The sequence below is a fragment of the Rhinoraja longicauda genome, chromosome 13 (genome assembly GCF_053455715.1).
Source record: "Rhinoraja longicauda isolate Sanriku21f chromosome 13, sRhiLon1.1, whole genome shotgun sequence".
Classification (NCBI taxonomy): domain Eukaryota; kingdom Metazoa; phylum Chordata; class Chondrichthyes; order Rajiformes; family Arhynchobatidae; genus Rhinoraja; species Rhinoraja longicauda.
Window position 1 is genome coordinate 11,784,539 of NC_135965.1, and position 13,907 is coordinate 11,798,445.

General features: G+C 43.7%; 1 protein-coding gene and 1 long non-coding RNA gene across 9 annotated transcripts in view; one reads left to right on the plus strand and one right to left on the minus strand.

Moving 5' to 3' along the window:
• LOC144599443 (uncharacterized) overlaps positions 1–4,938 on the minus strand; it is an 89,192-nt gene extending 84,254 nt beyond the window's left edge. For 2 of the 3 annotated variants that reach the window (XR_013548002.1, XR_013548000.1), the window contains exon 1: positions 4,868–4,935. This is a non-coding gene — a long non-coding RNA (uncharacterized LOC144599443). Of the gene's footprint in view, positions 1–4,867 lie in introns of all 3 variants that reach the window. The other variant, XR_013547999.1, reaches the window with a different exon arrangement.
• Positions 1–13,907, plus strand: part of rhbdd1 (rhomboid domain containing 1) — a 68,105-nt gene that overhangs the window by 2,526 nt on the left and 51,672 nt on the right. For 3 of the 6 annotated variants that reach the window (XM_078410353.1, XM_078410352.1, XM_078410347.1), the window contains exon 1: positions 5,361–6,022. The exons of 1 other annotated variant lie outside the window; for it this stretch is intronic. The gene's annotated coding sequence lies outside the window, so the exon portion shown is untranslated. Of the gene's footprint in view, positions 1–5,209; positions 5,324–5,360; positions 6,023–13,907 lie in introns of those variants that run through there. 2 more of the 6 variants (XM_078410348.1, XM_078410350.1) reach the window with 2 other exon arrangements.

The window sequence follows — 13,907 nt, forward strand, 5'->3', positions numbered from 1 at the left end:
GTCCTCATTACCAAATAGTGAAAGGCCTAAATAGAGTGAATGTGGAGAGGATGTTTCCACAAGTGGGAGAGTTTCAGACCAGAGGCCATAGCCTCAGAATTAAAGGATGTTCCTTTAGAAAGACGAGGAGGGGTTTCTTTAGTCAGAGGGTGGTGAATCTGCGGAAAGCCTTGCCACGGAAGGCTATTACGGCTAAGTCGATGGATATTTTTAAGGTGGAGATTGATAAGTTCTTGATTAGTAAGGGTGTCAAGGGTTATGGGGAGAAGGCAGGAGAATGGGGTTGAGAGGGAAAGATAGATCAGCCATGATTGAATGGCAGAGTATATTTGATGGGCCAAATGGCCTAATTCTGCTCCTATAATTTATTAACTAAATCCTGTAGAAACTGTCAGTTTGGCATTATTGGGGATGGAGTTGTATCTGGAATCACTCATTTCCCAATCGTCCACTCTGTAAAAATGTTGGCTTATCTAAATATTTGTTGCCCGAATTCTATTCCATATACTACATGACCAATTCATTTTATTTCTTTCATACTAATGATGTGGATATCAGGTAACAGCTGTAATTCTATTCAGTTGGCGTGTCCAGATAACAGTGTTAGTAGGACTGGAATGTATTATTCTGATATCCCGTGGCATTGAGTTGACACATGATCCAAGGTCTCATATCTAGAGAATTTGTATATCAAGTATCCACACCTGCTTTGGTTTATGCAGATATGGTTTTAGATTGCCCTCGATTTCAAGGAAAACTGAAGCAGAAAACTGTGACTATTTCCTTGCATATTGGTTATATTGTGCACTGCATTTGACTTTCCCAATATCAGCAGAATTTGGAGCCTGGTCAGAACTGACAGAGCATTAAGATGCACATCTTTTATACCTCCATCCCACAGCTGGATTATGTGCGGCTCACAGCTTTTTCCTTCAACAGAGGCCCAACCAGCTCCCCTGCACCAAAAACCTTTCATCAGTCTGAACTCTTTCTCACATTGAACCAACTTCTTCAATTTTACCAGATCTTTCCAATTTCCTTTCATTTTCACATAGTCCATCTCTGATTCTTCTCTTTCCCTTTGGGATCACTTCATCTGAGTGGACACAATAGAAACAAACATCCTTTATAAGCCTATAGATCACCAAGACAATCCCGACAAAACTTCTTCCCACTCTATTTCCTGTAAGGACCCCATTCCATTCTCCCAATCCCTTAATCTCTGATAATGAAACTTTCATACAAATCAAAGTCTTCTGTCCTTCTGACACCTTGGCTTCCCCTCTACCATAGTTGACCATTGGCAACATCTCCTCTATTTCCCGCACCTGTTTTCATTCTTCTGAAGAGAGCAAGAAAAGAGTTCCCCTGGTCCTCACCAGAATCTGCATTCAATGAGTTATCCTTCACAATTAGGGTTGCCAACTGTCCCGTATTAGGCGGGACATCCCGTATTTTGGGCTAAATTGGTTTGTCCCGTACAGTACCGCCTGTGGCCCGTATTAGGCCCGGGGGCCGCTGTAGGCCCAGACACTGTAGGCTAACGGAGTGTGTTTGGGGAACGGGGCCGAGTGTGTTTGCCTAACAGAGGTTGCGTAGCAACCCACCTCCCGGCCCGGGCGGCCTCCATTGGTGGAGCGAGAGCACGTGGCCGCTAGCTGGGTGAGGTCACGTGGGGCGCGGGAGGTGACATCACCTTTTGTCCCTTATTTGGGAGTGAGAAAGTTGGTAACCGTATTCACAATAGCCACCATCTTCAATAAGCCACCACCCCCAACTCCTCTCCCCACACCATCCCCCCCCCCACACCCTCTCCTCCTCTCACAGCCTTGAGCACCCAGCCCCTGTGCTCCAATCTGCCTTTCTCCACAGACCAGGTGAGGAATGAGCTCAGGAAGATCAATGCGAGGAAGGCGGCTGGTCCAGACGGCATCAGCTCGAGGCTCCTCAAGTCCAGTGTAGACCAGCTGTGCGGAATAGTGGAGCATGTCTTCAATCTGAGCCTGCAACTGGGGAGAGTTCCACAGCTTTGGAAAACATCCTGCGTGGTACCGGTACCAAAGACGCAGCACCTGAAGGAACTCAACAGCTACAGGCCGGTGGCACTGACATCACACCTGATGAAGACACTGGAGCGTCTGGTCCTCACCCATCACCGCCCCCTGGTGAGACCATCAATGGATCCGCTGTAGTTCGCCTACCAGACTCGCATCGGGGTGGAGGACGCCATCATCTACCTACGGAACAGACTCTTTCACACCTGGAGAAGTCGGATAGCACTGTGAGAATCATGTTCTTTGATTTCTCCAGTGCATTCAACACCATCCAGCTGGGGCTTCTGGGGGGCAAGCTGGAGCGCACAGGAGTGGATCACCACCTCACATCCTGGATTCTGGACTACCTCACCAAGCGACCACAGTATGCGAGGACAAAAGACCTGGTCTCAGACAGGGTGGTCTGCAGCACTGGGGTTCCGCAGGGAACAGTGCTAGCTCCATTCTTGTTCACCCTGTACACTGCGGACTTCAGGCACAGCTCTGCAGACTCCTATCTACAGACGTTCTCTGACGACTCTGCCATCGTCGGCCTCATCACAGGCGACGAGGACAGGGCGTACAGAGAACTGATCAAGGAGTTTGTGGACTGGTGCCAGCGGAACTGCCTCCGGATCAACGCGGGGAAAACCAGGGAGATGGTGGTACATTTCCGCAGGCACAGCCAGGTCCCCCCGACACCGGTGAACATCCAGGGAATGGACATCGAGAGGGTGGATTCTTATAAGTACCTCGGTGTCTACCTCAACAATAAACTGGACTGGACTGAAAACACCGATGTGCTATACTGAAAGGGCCTGAGCAGACTTTATCTGCCAAGGAGACTCAGGTCCTTTGGAGTGCAGGGGGCACTCCTAAGGACCTTCTACAACACGGTGGTTGCATCGGCCATTTTTTATGGAGTGGTCTGCTGGAGCAGCAGCATCTCAGCGGCGGAAGGGAAGATACTCGACAAGCTGGTCAGGAAGGCCAGCTCTGTCCTGGGTTGCCCCCTCGACTCAGTGCAGGTGGTGGGAGAGAGGAGGATGATGGCAAAGCTAACATCGCTGCTGGACAACGACTCCCACCCCATGCAGGACACTGTCACTGCACTGAGTAGCTCCTTCAGTGACAGACTCCTTCACCCCAAGTGCGTGAAGGAGAGATATAGGAGGTCCTTCCTTCCCGCTGCTGTGAGACTGCACAACCAGCACTGCTCCCAGCAGACGAGTCAACAATAACATCTAAGAACACACAGAAAACTGATGACAATATATGTATCTTTTATTTATAATGAATGATCTCTTGCTCTCTTGCACAAAATGCTGGAGTAACTCAGCATGTCAGGCAGCATCTCAGGAGAGAAGGAATGGGTGACGTTTCGGGTCGAGACCCTTCTTCAGACCAATGTCAGGGGGGCGGGACAAAGGAAGGATATAGGTGGAGACAGGAAGATAGAGGGAGAACTGTGAAGGGGAAGAGAGGAACTATCTAAAGTTGGAGAAGTCAATGTTCATACCGCTGGGCTGCAAGCTGCCCAAGCGAAATATGAGGTGCTGTTCCTCCAATTTCCGGTGGGCCTCACTATGGCACTGGAGGAGGCCCATGACAGAAAGGTCAGACTGGGAGTGCAGCCCAGCGGTATGAACATTGACTTCTCCAACTTTAGATAGTTCCTCTGTCCCTCTCTTCCCCTCCCCCTTCCCAGTTCTCCCTCTATCTTCCTGTCTCCACCTATATCCTTCCTTTGTCCCGCCCCCCTGACATCAGTCTGAAGAAGGTTCTCGACCCAAAACGTCACCCATTCCTTCTCTCCTGCCTGACCTGCTGAGTTACTCCAGCATTTTGTGAAATAAATACCTTCGATTTGTACCAGCATCTGCAGTTATTTTCTTACACTACCTCTTGTTCTCTTGCTATCCACTTTGCTGCTGTAACACTGTAAATTTTCCCGGTGTGGGACGAATAAAGGAATATATTATTATTATTATTAAAATTCCACCACAGATATATCTTTCCCTCCCCTTTCGACATTTTGCAGAGACCGTCCCTGTTGTGCAACCACATGAGGAGCAACACTTGTCCTCTACATCTTCCCTTCCTGCCATCTACAACCCACTATTTCAATAGCTAGATTTTTCTGATGATTACAATGTGGTGGTAAATTGGTTGGAGAACAATGTGCACCAATGTAGACAGCCCGGATAGTAGACTTATTGAAGAACTCATTGACGGCACTTTCATTTAATTTTTCATGTCTTTAAAATTATCTCAACCCTCTCCAACTTCTTCCAGTCAATAACTATTACCCTACAAACTGAATTGTGGAAATTCCTTCGAAAAATGCAACAAATGCTTTTCACTGTACCTCGGTACTCACGACAATAAACTCAACAAGCATGTCTTTCATTGATTGTTCTTTATCTCTCTACATCATCATCTATATCTCTCGGTTCCCTTTTCCCTAACTAGTCTGAAGAAGGATCTTGACCCAAAACGTCACCCATTCCTTCTCTCCAGAGATGCTGCCTGACCCGCTGTACTCCAGCTTTTTTGTGTCTATCTTTGCTTTTAACCAGCATCTGCAGTTCCTTCCTACTCAACTCAAGACTTTTTCCCTTTCAATTAATCTCTTCAGCCACCCTGTGTGATGCCTCCACCCTTTTGCTTACTACAGCATGAAGCAGCACCTCATGGTGGGGTTTTCCCAAATCCTTTACCAATTGTGGTTGAGAAAACCATTCGCTTTCCACCATACCAAAAGATGCAGAATTATTGTTCCCTTTCCTAGGCTGATGTAATTGTCTCTTGGTTTTATTTTGACGTGGCCCTACCTGACAGGGCGAAGCTGAGGGTGCTCCACACGTCAGCTGGAGCCTGGCTCGGCCCCACTCATTCCGGGCCCCGCCCCCTGGTCCCCACAGCGCGGCCCAAAGATACTAGACGAACAAGATGGACCACTCGCAAAAACCGTGGCGCCATTTTAGTAGGCAGAAACTTGCAGAAACATTTAAAAAGAAAAATAACAAAAATCTGTGAATTGATAGATGAGATACATTCTGCATTTTAATGGTATCATCACACATACTGTCTCTCCACAACACTGATTACACTGCAAGAGGCATAAACGAGCGGCGGGTTTTGCCTACTAAAATGGCGGACGTTACACCGCTTTGCGCGATTTCAACGGAGTGGTCCATCTTGTTCCTCTAGTATCTTTGGCTCAGGCCCCGCCCCCTGGTCCACACAGCGCGGCGGGGCTCAGCTTGCGCTCCCTCTCTGACGTCACAGTGAGTACCCGTTAGTGTTCAAACAGCCGCCGGCAGGCAGCGCGCGCGGTAGCGCCGGTTAACGCGAGCCCGCGCCTACGCGAGGCCGAGGCCGAGACTCGAGAGAAGGCCGCGGGCTGGCGTTGCTTTCACTTTCACGACCCGCTTTCGTCAGCTTCCTGCAAAAACCGACGCTGGTTGTTGTATTTTTATCATGAGCTGGAAAATGTATCTCTTTTTAAATTCCAAACTAGCGCCTGGTTTTACTTGGATATATCTCATTTGCGGAAAGTGCGCCACAGATCGTCTCACGCACACAGAGCGCTTCTTCCTTCCTTCCCGCCGGCCAACTAAACCATTTGTAGCGTCATTATAATCGATAAAGTGGCAGCGGACGGAGGCTGGAGCTCCCACATTTAATGTAGCGACACTGTCATGAGAGAGGGGTGTCAGCGAGTTATCTGCACTGTTAATGCACGGCCCGTGGATGTACATAAACAACTGCTAATATGATCTTAAAGTCATTAGGTTGTTTGATAACATCTTTAAACCATACTGGAGTTTAAGAAGTGCTACTCACAGCTTTAACACATGGGAATGACAACATATTTGGAGTCATGGAATTATACTGCATGAAAACTGAAGAAGATTGAACTTCTATCACAGTGAGGAATGTGGAATCCACTGTGATGAATGTTTGTTGACTTTTATTTTATGTGGGTGTGTATCTTGTTGCTTTTCACTTAATATGTCTGAATGGTAGCTCAAATTTTAATGTACCTTAACTGGTACATGTGACAATAAACTGACCTTGAAACCTTGAACTAGCCTATGCTGACCATGGTGCTTTGGTCCCATTTGGCCCATAGCCTTTAATTTATCCATGCACCTGTCCAAATGTCTCAAATGATGTAACTGTACCTGCTTCTACAGTTTTGTCTGGTGGCTCGTTCCACACATCCACCATACTGAAAGACTAGCCTCTCAGACCCCATTTAAATCTTTCCCCACTCATCTTAAACTAATGCCCTAATTTTAGATTCCCTCACAGAAAAATGGCTATGACCATTTTATCTTATCTATCTATCCCTTTTCTAAACTTTCACATGAGTGTGGCACGGTGGCGTAGAGCTACTGCCTTACAGCCCCAGAGACCTGGGTTCGATCCTGACTATGGGTGCTTGTCTGTACCGAGTTTGTACCTTTGCTACGTGACCTGTGTGGGTTTTGTCCGAGATTTTTGGTTTCCACCCACACTCCAAAAAGTACAGGTTTGTACTTGAATTGGCTTGGTATAAATGTAAAATTGTCCCTAGTGTGTTGTGTGCAGGGTGGTGTTAATGTGTGAGGATCCCTGGTTGCTACAGACTCGGTGGGCCGAAGGGCCTGTTTCTACGCTGTATCTCTAAACCAAACTAAATGGAAACTGTCGCAGCTGATCCAGTCTCTCCTTATAACTCAAGCCTTCCAGTCCCAGCAAATGGACCCTCCCCAGCTTAAATACATCTTTTCTGTAGTATGGTGGCCAAGACAAAATTTAAATAGTGAAATTAAAAATACCAGTTGATAAGGAGAGACACTGAGTAAAACTTCTCAAAGTAAAAGTTATAAATGCCTATTTGTCATTTTAACACCATTCAGATCATTAATTCAGAAGGAAGCAGTTTCTTGAAAAAAAAGGGTTTTAATGTCACCAGATAATGCCAGGTGCCTCACAGGAATGTAATCATGCAAAAATTTGGGATGACCCATAAGAATGGAATGAAAGTAAAACTTAATGAATACTTGAGATCTAAAATATAAACAGTGCCGGAAATACTGAGTGAACTATATAATATGATCATTTATCGAAAATGTAGGAGAGTCTTAAAGCAGCAGGCATAAAATATTACAGATTAAATTCCAGAGATTAAGGCTTCATCCCCTGCATGCACAGCCACCAGTGTTAAAGTGAATAAAAATCAAAGGTATGCAAGAGGCCAGGATCTCTGAGGCCTTGTGGAATTAGAGAACATTACAAATTTTGGGAGAAGGATTTGATAAACAAGCTTTTGAAAAATATTGTATACTCATCCTCATGCAATGAAAATAGTCTTGTTAACGACATTAACATTCACTGGAGTTTAGAAGGATGAGAGGGGATCTGATAGAGACATATAAAATTATAAAAGGACTGGACAAGCTAGATGCAGGAAAAATGTTCCCAATGTTGGGCGAGTCCAGAACCTGGGGCCACAGTCTTAGAATACAGGGGAGGCCATTTAAAACTGAGGTGAGAAGGAACTTTTTCACCCAGAGAGTTGTGAATTTGTGGAATTCTCTGCCACAGAGGGCAGTGGAGGCCAAATCACTGGATGGATTTAAGAGAGAGTTAGAGCTCTAGGGGCTAGTGGAATCAAGGGATACGGGGTGAAGGCAGACACGGGTAATTGTGGATGATCAGCCATGATCACAATGAATGGCGGTGCTGGCTCGAAGGGCCGAATGGCCCCTCCTGCACCTATTTTCTATGTTTCTATTGACATCTGTGTTTCCCTTTGAGATCTGAATTTTGGCGAGATAGTTTTGATTTAATTCACTTTTTCAACCCAGTTATGACGTATTTCTCAAACAGTTCTTGAAGCAGGGTTAAAACATGTATTTTAACTGTATTGTGAGTATGTAGATAAATAGGTAAGAAATAAACAAATAGGCAATGTGCATCAGCAGATTCTTTCTCGGTGGGTCTATATTTACCAGGAATAGTGAGACTTGAGAAACAGTTTCTGAAAGGTTTTATCAGGATAGTTAACCACTAAATCTTGCCCAGTTGCAGTTTGTTTATGGGAACCTGCAATGCACAAATTGGGTCAGTGACAACACTTCAAAAGTACTTTAATTGGATGAAAAACACATCAGAGCATCCTGAAAGTGATGTTAAAGAAATGAAACAAATGCAAATTATCTTTTTGGAGTTGAAAAGCTAAAGTTAAAAAAGGATACTGGAAATTCCCAGCAGGTTACACAATTTCTATAAAGAAAAACAGAATACAAAATTGGCTTCACGGAAGGAAGCAGAGGGCGATGTTGGAAGGTGGTTTTTTGGGCTGGAGGCCTGGGTCTGGTTATGTGCCTCCGGGATCGGTGCTGGGCCCATTGCTGTTTGGTGTTTTGGATGAGAATGTATAAGACATGATAAATGTGTTTTCAGATGACACTAAAGTAGGTGGTATTGTTGACAATGAAGATGGTTATCAAAATTTACGACAGGATCTTGATCAGCTGGGCAAATGGGTTGAGGAATGACAAATGGATTTCATGCAAATGAGCGATATGTTGCATTTTGGAAAGTCATGGAAGTAGGGAGAGTTGGTAGGGCCACATTTGGAGTATTGTGTTCAGTATTGGTGGCCCTGTTCTAGGAAGGATGTCATTAAGCTGGAAAGAGTGCAGAGACTTTTTACAAGGATGTTGCCAGGACCGAGGACCTGAGCTATTGCCAAAGATTGGGCAGGCTAGGACTTTATTCATTGGAGTGCAGGAGGCTGAGGGGTGATCATATAGAGGTGTATAAAACCATGAAGGGAATAGACAGTCTTTTACCCAGGGCAGGGAAATCAAGAATCAAAGGACATGGGTTTAAGATGAGAGAGGCAAGAAGTAAGAGGAACGTGTTGGGCAACTTTTTCCACTCAGTGTGGTGAGTGCATGGAACGGGCTGCCATACCATAATGGCAGGTACTATAACAGCATTTAAAAGACATTTAGATAGGTACATGGATGGGAAGGGGTTGAAGGGATATCAGCCAAATACGACAAGGGGCTAGATGAGATGGGCATTTTGGATGGCATGGACAAGTTAGGCTGAAGGGCCTGTTTTCATGCAGTATCACTCTAATTAATGTATTGGGTGATGATATTTAATCAGATCAAAGATTATGTCTGGTTAAGTATGAAAATATGTTTGTATGTATGATAATTAAACTCTCTTGACTTTTGATACATGAAGCCATTCAAATACATGGGACCGCATGTGCTTTGTTTGAAATAAATATATTTTAAATATAATTTTCTGCCCGTGGGTATTGCTGCTTAAGGCTCGCATTTATAGTCTCATTTAAAAATTATTTGAAAATTTGTTGAAATGTTACAAATGAGCATACCAATATTCGGATTAGACAGAAGTAGATCAATGTGGCCTATATCCTTCCTTTGTCCCGCCCCCCTGGCATCAGTCTGAAGAAGGGTCTCGGCCCGAAACGTCACCCATTCCTTCTCTCCCGAGATGCTGCCTGACCTGCTGAGTTACTCCAGCATTTTGTGAATAAATGTGGCCCTCAAGCCTGGTTGATCATTTAAGCAGAAAAAAAAGATACCAAGTGCTGGAGTAACAGCGAGTCGGACAGCATCCTTGGAGAACATGGATTGGTATCGTTTCGTAACGGGTTCTTCAGACTGATTTAGGCAATGGGTGTTCTGATGGTAATCTCAACTCTGCTTCCCACTTACCTCTGAAAACCTGTTTATCAAGATTCTATTTGACTACCTTAAAAATGTTCAAAGATCATTTCCAATGTATTTTGGGGAAGAGCATTCCAAAGACCTATAACCATCTGAGAAGATATTTCACATTTATTTTTTAAGTGAAAGCCTCTTATTTTCAACCTTACGTCAGAATTTTGCAAAAGGAAATGTTGCTTCACTTTACCCGTTGCATCTTGTATGTTTCAATCAAATCTCTCTTGTTTGAGGTGAGACTTGATTGAAACTCTTGTAAACTTAAGAGCAGCATGTCCTATCTTTCCGCGGTTGAGGTCAAAATACTAGTTATCCTCACTTAATTTTAAGTTTAAAGTACTGGGACCCATTCTCTTCAAACTAACTGAACAAATCAATTATGTTTTGATCATGTGTAGAAGAAAAACTGCAGATGCTGGTTTAAATCGAAGGTAGACATAAAATGCTGGAGTAACTCAGTGGGTCAGGCAGCATCTTGGGAGAGAAGGAATGCGTGACGCTTTGGGTCGACACCCTTCTTCAGACTGAAGAAGGGTCTCGACCCGAAGCATCACACATTCATTCTCTCCCGAGATGCTGCCTGACCCGCTGAGTTACTCCAGCATTTTGTGTCTACCTTATGTTTTGATCATTGTTGCCTGAGCCTATATATATCACAGTAACTAAATAAAACTATTCTGTCCTGCTTATGTCGTTCTTATCTTTGTGTGAGACATGATGTGCGAATCTTTCCCCTCCCTCTATGAGCTCCTCTCCAGCCCTGGCTGCATGTCCGAGCCCTGGCAGCAGGCAAACACTCGGCCTTCTGAACACTTCTTGTATCTTGTGGAAAACAGCTTCAATTCTGCTCTACCCTTGGCCCTGTCAGTACTACAATCTTGTCGGCCCTATGTATTTGAATTGCTTCATGTATCAAAAGTCAAGAGAGATAGTAGAGTGTTTAATTATCATTCATACTGAAAACCGAACAATGAAATTCTTACTTGCAGCAACATACCAGGTCTCTAAACAAAGTACTCACAGATAACATAAAAACAAAAAGTTCAATAAGTTTAAAAACCCCAATATTGGTGCAGAAAATCCCGAAGTCCTTCATGCAACCAAGACAATTCACAGTTTGTAGTTTAGTTGATGTTTGTAGTGTCCAAGAGCCTGATGGTTGTTGGGAAGAAGCTGCTCATGAATCTGGAGGTCACTACTTTCTGACTCCTATATCCTCTTCCCAATTGCAACGGTGAAATGAGAGTGTGGCCAGGGTGGTAGTGGGTCCTTGATGATGCTGGTTGGCTTTTTGAAGCAGTGCCCCCTAGAGATCCCTTCAATGAGACCATGATCAGTCAACTCATTCACCTTGAAGCTCACACTGATCCATACAAAGTGAAATAACAAACTGATTGGACAATTAGAGAGCAAACAACCGGTGGATTTGGCAGTGGTCTGCATAACCTCTCAGCTGTGTTGTGCCATTCCATAAGGTTGTGGCTGACCTCCTTGAAGTCAATTTTCCCAATTTATCCCCATATCTTTCAATTTTACGCAAGAATAATGGTTAGACACCCAAGCCAGGATGTTGTTTGACTTGACAGTTTACCCATTTATTTTTTGTCTTTGTCCTACATGGGTTTATGATTACAGCTGTGGAGGATTTGATGAACTACTGCAATGTATTCTGTAGGTTGTAATATTACTGTAAGTGAATTGAAACAAGCAAACATTGCCCAAGTACTGAGATTTTAGTTTCAAGTGTCTGTACTGTACCGAGTCTGAAGTGATCCATGGATAACTCACCTCTAAATCCTGTCCACGTGCTTTGGTAGTGGATGGAATTTACCTTAATACTTGTCAATTCAAAACTAAATTCTTTGCCTTGGGATTTGTGATAAGGCTGCTGATTTTGCTGATGGGGCTGTAGGGAACAGCCACGCTGAGTTGAGGCTTTCAATTTGAATTGAGAATATACTTCATGGTGATCAGACAGAAACTACCCGTGTGATTTTTTCCCCCTGATAGTTTGATTTTGAAACAATTCTAATTTTGTATGGATTTCAAAAACATGTATATCCAAACATTGAATGAATTCTTCTCACCCATATATACCGTTAAATTATCTTTACTTTTCCCTCATATTTCAACAAATAAAGCTTTTGATCTTTCCAGTGAGAGGTTATGTTTGTTCATCCTTCACAATGATTGAGTGATGATGAGGCTAGACCTTGGTTCACCACTTCCGTAGAATAATTCCCATGACCAGTAGGTCTTTTGGGACATTTGATTGTGCCTTAATCATATCATATCATATATATACAGCCGGAAACAGGCCTTTTCGGCCCACCAAGTCCGTGCCGCCCAGCGATCCCCGTACATTAACACCATCCTACACCCACTAGGGACAATTTTTACATTTACCCAGCCAATTAACCTACATACCTGTACGTCTTTGGAGTGTGGGAGGAAACCGAAGATCTCGGAGAAAACCCACGCAGGTCACGGGGAGAACGTACAAACTCCTTACAGTGCAGCACCCGTAGTCAGGATCGAACCTGAGTCTCCGGCGCTGCATTCGCTGTAAAGCAGCAACTCTACCGCTGCGCTACCGTGCCGCCATTTTATTTGTGTGACAGGTTTCTTTCTGTCTCTCGTCTCATTCATTGGTTTTGCCCCAAACCACTTCTTGGCAATACATTGCTTTAGTACTTTAGTCTTTAAACTTCTGAACATCATTCTTATTCTGACTGAGAAGTCTGCTTAAGATTGTGTTCTTTTTTGGCAACCTGTTTTGTGATGTAATATGAAGAAAATGCATACACCGACCTACTATGGTTAATTTCATTCGATTTATTTTTCATTGGTTCTTACTATACCAAAAATAATGTACAGCACAACATATAATTGGTAATCATATGAATTATATTATTTCATATTTTTTCTAAACACATTATTGGTCCCTCAAAGATATAAGGGTTTCTAAATGTGTAATTTACAGTTTCACATAATAGACTGTAAATAGATTTCTCAGCTCTTCACGTTGTATTATTGCTGGATTTGCTAAATCCATTATAAAAGCCTGACCTATTATTGCAACTCTGCCCTTAAATGACACTTTCTACTAGGCTTCTGGCACAATACATTTGCAGCTATGGATTCCTCGATCACATCTTTATCTGCACTATTTATACCCCAGACCTTAGTGAAACTATGACTCTCACTTTTTCAAATTACCTTTGAGTAATCTTGGCTCCTTTAAATCAGTGATATTTAAAAATGAATGATGTGCACGCAGCTGGTGCAACCATTCATCGCCAGCTCTGGCTCTGCACATCAAGCATTATTGGTTCTTCTACCAAACCACAGTATTTTAAAGGCATCCTGAATGACAAAACTTAGTCAGACTATTTTCTCTGCTGTCGACACTCATTAAACTACTCTGCCTCACATCAAATCAATGTGCAGTGTTCGTAGATTTCTTTGCCACTAAGTCTACCATCTGTATAACTGCCTCTATAATATCCTTTCCTTCTGGCCTACTAAGCTAATCTAATTTTATATATAATATTTATAATATGCTAAAATAAAAGGGCAATCCTCCATTACTTTTTTTTGCAAGGCCATCCTGCACAATTTTTTTTACAAGGCCCACCTTGTAAAAGAGACCGTCAGTGCTGGAATCTAGAACAAAAAACAGGATTGGAAGACCTCAGTGGGTCAAGTAGCATTCGTGGAGGCATAAGATGTACATTAATGTGTTGGTTTGAGATCTTGCATCAGGACTGAGTGAGAAGAGCAATGATTGCCAGTACATAATAGTACAAGGGAGGGTTGGGATAGAGACTAGATGACTAGCTGGAACGAGATAGGGAGAAGATGATGGGCTGATGGAAACAAGAGATGTCTGAAAAGAATTGGAAGGGTCGAAAGCCTTCCTGATGGGAGATAGAGGTGGAAAGAGAGTGAACGTCCACAGTAAAGATGTGGCGTTTGGGACCGGAAATTAGACGATGTCAAAATGGTGGAGAGCATGAGAGATGTCCTCAATGTAAGTGGGAAGGGACTGGACAAAGGAGACTGGATTGAATCTAGGTATGAAGAAATGTGTTCCTTTTCCTTCTCT